Genomic DNA, 6367 nt, shown 5'->3' on the forward strand with positions numbered 1-6367 from the left:
CAAACTCCAACACCCATAATACAATGTCAATAGGGAACTGCTTCTCTGCACCGAAAAGTTCTGTTCACCTAACCTGGCCATTTGCCCTCCTACCGAGAATATTGAGCACCTAAAATTTCTGAAATTAGAGTACTCTTTATCATTCATTATATTGGTTGACACCATGACATCCATGAATTGAGAATAATAATAATAATAATAAATAATAAAACCAAAAGACCAAAAGGTTACAAATTATCCGTAGCTTGTCCAACACTAAAGACTATAAAACCCTTTCCATGCCATGGACGCGTATACGCGTTTTTTTAGTATGAGCCGATTGGCCATGGACGCGTTTACGCGTTCTGCCTACACTGTACAATGTACACTGTTTAGTACATGTGTATCGCGCGCTATAGACGAGTGTACAACTATCGTAACTCCGTCCAAATATCTCGGACTGCTAAGGTTAAGACACCGCTGGAAAGGTCTTGAGCTCATCTTTCCAGGGATATAAAGTTCTTCGCGATACGACAAGGTATGACCGAGCAGCGATAAATTGAACGGCCAGAATGAGCAAATTTCATTTTTTGGTGGTCGATTCTAATTTTTTGTTCGCGACTTCGTGCGGGCTAGGGGATTTCCCCTAGACACAGCGCGTGCGCAGTCAGCTGCAACAAACGCGCTTGAATCTCAGCTTTCCAACGCAGTTTAAATCGTGAAAATCAGTTCACAATGAGCAAGAAGACGAAAGAAAACATGAGAGGCAGTCGTTTTGTTATTTTCAGGCATGGTAGGGGGACTTTGAGAGGAGATGGAAGTGGCCCTGGTATGCCTGTCGCGCTGTGAGTCCCTGAAATGGCTTCCTGTTGTCCAGATCTTTCCAACAAGCCATGGAACGTGAAAATCCATCAAGGTACAATGAAATAGCAATAAATTTCGTTCTGAGGTGCGCGTGCAGCTTTGAACAGTTGAGCTCAGCGCCTGAACAATGCGTGGCCAACACAGGAAAACATGCTGGCATGGAAAGGGTTATATAAGCAGGATTCTGGTGAGTCAGGACGAGCAAAATCAGCACAAGACTGACTGCGGATGTGATACTGACATGCAATGACCTGATGCATAGCTGCATCACGTATGGAACGCACAAACCAACAGCCTTCCAACTTGTAAAGTCCTAAGTTTTGCATTAAACCTAAAAAAATGGGGAAGGTGAACGCACTCAGGACGAACCAAAAAATAAGGGCAATAATATACCGCCCAGTCATAGTGGTGTGCATCTGTCATACACGTCAGTCGCACCAACCTCTTCTTAATAATAATATACCTAGTACTAGTAAAATGGCAATAAATAAGATAAATTGTGCACTCATAACAACAGCAAAAATGAAGAAAGTCAAGTTCCATAACGTTTTCTTGTGACTGTCATCAGTGGAACGCCGTCACATAAAAATGTAATAACTAAAACACACACTTATATACATGTAGCTAATATGGTTTCAGGTAGAAATACAGAAGCTAACAAGTACAAAAAGCGAAGTTTGCACCTTTGCAATGTGTGAATATAGTGTATGTGAGAAAGGTAGTGGCAGATGAATGTGATACTGTGTGAATGGTGCAAACTTCGCTTTTTGTACGTGTTAGCTGCTGTATTTCTACCTGAAACCATATTAGCTACATGTATATAAGTGTGTGTTTTAGTTGTTACATTTTTATGTGACGGCGTTCCACTGATGACAGTCACAAGAAAACGTTATGGAACTTGACTTTCTTCATTTTTGCTGTTGTTATGAGTGCACAATTTATCTTATTTATTGCCATTTTACGACTTTTGTCTCCTCGTCGATTGTTTAAATACCTAGTACTAGTAGCAATATAATACACTGTATATCAGATGTTTGAGGATTGCCTTAGCTTTGCTATGTGCATGAAATGCAGCGTTACAACAATGACCTAGCCGGCTGTGTCTGTTCTCTTCTGCCTTTGTAACATACCGTATACCGGTAGGTATTTACCTTATCAATTGCAATAATTATCAGTATCACCTTCCCTGTGAAGAAGAGGTTGGTGCGACTTCGGCGATACTTGGGGAATTGTGTCTTGCGCCCTACATGGGAGCTCGCGGTTTTCCTGCCGACTTGAATTCTCACTTGACCCCCTCACGACTGCCATCCAGAGCACACGAGAAGTCCATCGAACCGTCCACCAGTGGTCCACTCGGCAAACCTGCAAGAAAGCACCACTCCCTGCTCAATACACAGTGTTTCGGGGAAATCACTCCTCATCAGTTGAGCTTGAGTAGGCTGAGGAAGATTGTGCCTGAAGAGCACCACCTATATTGTGCTCTCCAGACACAAACAACACCAGGGATACAAACTTACAGAGACGCTCCGTTTCCAGCGCGACAAACACCTCGTGAACACCAGACAGCAGCGTGAGTCAGTGTCGCTCATGGAAGTGCTGAACAAGCGCTGAGGACGGTTGGCCATTCACAACGTTGTTGCGCTGGGGACAACAATTGTTGCAACAATTGTTGTCCCCAGCGCGGGCTTGCGAATTAGATGGTTTGGAGGAAACAACGTTGTGAATGGCCAACGATCCTCTTTGTGGTTCTTTTTCTGTTTCCTTTTACTTCGAAGTACCATTATTCAACCGCATACATTGTACATGTACCATAGAACGTTGTCATGGCAAACTCAGACCTGCCGTACGTTGTAACATATTATGTCCATGTGCGTACACATGTTCTTTTCGCCGTACTAGTACATGTGCCCTCACCGTAACCATGGCAACCTCCCATTCAACACATTCCATGATCGTGCTGCCACCCGTATTTCCCATTTGCTCTGTAGTGCTCCTGCTTACTTTTTTCTATTTTCGCATTTTTCTGCTTGGCGTGCATGAGCAGTGCTGAAACCGAGACCCCTGGCCGGTTTAGCTGCTCTTGCCCCGCCTCCACTGCTTCGGCTGCCATCGCTATGTGAATCTCTGTGCGTTTCTGCCGGCGTTTGCACCATAATGGTTTGTGGCTATCTTGTTGAAAAAAAACCATGGCACAGTGTTGAAAATAAACAAAGCATGGAATTGGGGGGGGACTGGCTAGCTCCCTTTTGTGTGATCGCTTTACCTTGCGAGCAAATGGTCCCCACAGTGCCGCCACCACTCGCGGACAAGTTTCTGCTGGCCTTGTTCTTCCCCATGGTAACACCCGATTTGGTTTCAGTGCGATTTCTGACTTACATGAACATGTAGGTGCTGATGCTGTAGGTGGAATGCTCTGCCACCGGCTTGCCGTACGCCTAGGTCACCAGCTGAATTTCGCGCATCAATCAAAATGTTCCTAGGGTTCCCTGTAAAAAGGCGTCGCCGCCTGTTGGGAATTCCCTAGTAAAACAAGAATAAATAATAAAATTTAATAATAATAATAATTTGAAACTCGGGTATTGAGCCAATAATAAAAGTAGAAAGGAAAAGGACATATGGAAACGAGTTAAGAGTAACTCTCCACCACTGTAACTAGATACTATATACAGTCAGAAAGTGCAACAACTAGGCACAAAACTGACAGAGTACTGAGACATTCGACGTCCTGACACCTAGGTTCTACACATCTCCGTAGCGCTAACCTACAGCCTTCCAACTTGGAAGGTTCAAGGTTATGGAAATACCAAAGAGGGGAAGGCAAGCGCAGCGAAAACGAGCACAAGCTACAGTCCCAACGGAACAAAGAATGTCGATTGTCACTGGACGATGACGAGACCAGTAGGCGATTTGACAAAGCGGTCTAACTACAATTCGAAGCAGCAAAGCAGCACACCACCCAACTTGGGTGGGTCAAAAATATCAAAGATAAGTTAAGAAGGGGGAAGCTTTGCGAGAACGAATTGTACAAGCCGAAATCTAAACTCCTAAAGTACTCCTCATGCATGACATTGTGATGGACTAGTTGACTACGAAACAAGTTGTTTCACACGACGTACGTTTCGCCGTATGGTTCGTGACGGCTCATCAGGTGTGCAATTTGAAACTCGGGAATTGAGCCAATAATAAAAGTAGAAAGGAAAAGGACATATGGAAACGAGTTTCAAATTGCACACCTGATGAGCCGTCACGAACCATACGGCGAAACGTACGTCGTGTGAAACAACTTGTTTTGTAGTCAACCAGTCCATCACAATGTCATGCATGAGGAGTACTTTAGGAGTTTAGATTTCGGCTTGTACAATTCGTTCTCGCAAAGCTTCCCCCTTCTTAACTTATCTTTGATATTTTTGACCCACCCAAGTTGGGTGGTGTGCTGCTTTGCTGCTTCGAATTGTAGTTAGACCGCTTTGTCAAATCGCCTACTGGTCTCGTCATCGTCCAGTGACAATCGACATTCTTTGTTCCGTCGGGACTGTAGCTTGTGCTCGTTTTCGCTGCGCTTGCCTTCCCCTCTTTGGTATTTCCATAACCTTGAACCTTCCAAGTTGGAAGGCTGTCGGTTAGCGCTACGGAGATGTGTAGAACCTAGGTGTCAGGACGTCGAATGTCTCAGTACTCTGTCAGTTTTGTGCCTAGTTGTTGCACTTTCTGACTGTATATAGTATCTAGTTACAGTGGTGGAGAGTTACTCTTAACTCGTTTCATATGTCCTTTTCCTTTCTACTACTGATAATAATAATAATGGAAAATCGAAATAGATGTAAGACAGGCTATGGCCCTGGCAGAGCAGCAAAAAAGAAGAACATAATATTATATGAATGGGTTCATACTGGTCAGCAGTAGGGGTAAGCGGATTATGCTCGGAAAATGACCAGAGTATGCTCTAGCGGATGCTCACAGGATGCTCGAGAAAACAGCCAATTATGCTGTTATATACTTCACCAAAAAGACCAAAAGAACAGATAAACGTCATGAAAACAGGACTCAGACCATTGTCATGATGTGGACTGGGAGTTTTGTGGAAGTACAAGACAATAATATGCAAGAGAAATATCAAATGCACAAGCAAACGCTGAACTTTTGGGAGATGTCCTATAGTGGCTGGTAAAATATTGTTTCAAATCGACAAGAAGCGCTATGATTGTATGGCCCTTCAATAGCAGGTGTGCATATAACAGCCTCATTGGGCATCTGCCCTTGTTATTCGGGTGCCTTTTTATACTCCTTCTCAAAAAGGATCTGATTATGCCAAAAGGTATGCCTTCAAGTATGCCTTCAATAGCAGGCGTGTATAACAGCCTCATTGGGCATCTGCCCTTGTTTTTCGGATGCCATTTTATGCTCCTTCTCAAAATGGACCTGATTATGCCAAAAAGTATGCCGGCCTAATCCGCTTACCCTAGGCCCTAGTCAGCAGTAGGGTCCAGCGGATAATGCCGGCATTACAATCATGTATGAAGAAGGGCTGAGGCTTCCTGCAGCTTCATCTGTGAAAAGAATTCGGGTGGACACACCCATTCCCATAGCGCTGCATATCACATCCGAACCTGTTAGAATACGCAGTCCCTGTCTGGTCATTCGCCGTATCCCATTCAGATTCGCTTACGTTAGACCGACTGCAAGCCGTTGCTGCTCGTTCATATCTGCTTTGTAAGACCCGGCACCCTCCTGAGTGGGAAACCCCGAAGCAGATTCTTAATCGTACTTGTGACTGGTCATCCCTGAAGTGGCGTCGTCAGATTCTGTCCTTGCTGTATTTTCATCATGTCTTTTACCAGTTTCCGTCTTTGCTAATTCGTTTCAAATTCAATGTATCCCTTAGTTGTCGTCACCCGTCCTCTATAGTTTTACCTCGTTCTGGCGCCCATTTCCTTAAATCCCCTCTCTTCAGTTTATCTGTGGAATGGAACAAACTTCCAGAACACATCCGCTGCGTTCAGTCCTCTGTCAATTTTCGCATTGCTCTAAAGGCTCATTACTCTCAGCATAGATATTCTCTGACTGGAATTCCGAACTTTTCCGTTTGAGAATTTTTTTTTCCTTGAAATTAATCCTTGCTGGGTTTTTTCATCTAAATGTCCCGCTATTATCTGCAGAGGTGATTTCTTCCCTCGTCGATTTCTTTCCTGCTTTTATACCTCGATATTTAGGTACTTGTTTCCCTTCTTCCCATGCTTCATCTTCCACTCTCCTCTCCCCATTTCCCCATTTTTCTTGCGATATTTATGTGGGAGACTTCCGTGATAAGCATCCATTTGCTTTTGGAGAATCCTTTTAAATAAATACAATACAATACAATACAATACAACCAGTTCCGGTATTTTACAACGTTTCGGCACTTGGCCATCATCAGGTAATAACAATGAATGTTATTGATGGCCAAGTGCCGAAACGTTGTAAAATAACGGAACTGGTTCGGATGTGATATGCAGCGCTATGGGAATGGGTGTGTCCACCCGAATTC

Source organism: Sycon ciliatum, chromosome 3 (assembly GCF_964019385.1).
Source record: "Sycon ciliatum chromosome 3, ocSycCili1.1, whole genome shotgun sequence".
In the NCBI taxonomy this organism is placed as follows: domain Eukaryota; kingdom Metazoa; phylum Porifera; class Calcarea; order Leucosolenida; family Sycettidae; genus Sycon; species Sycon ciliatum.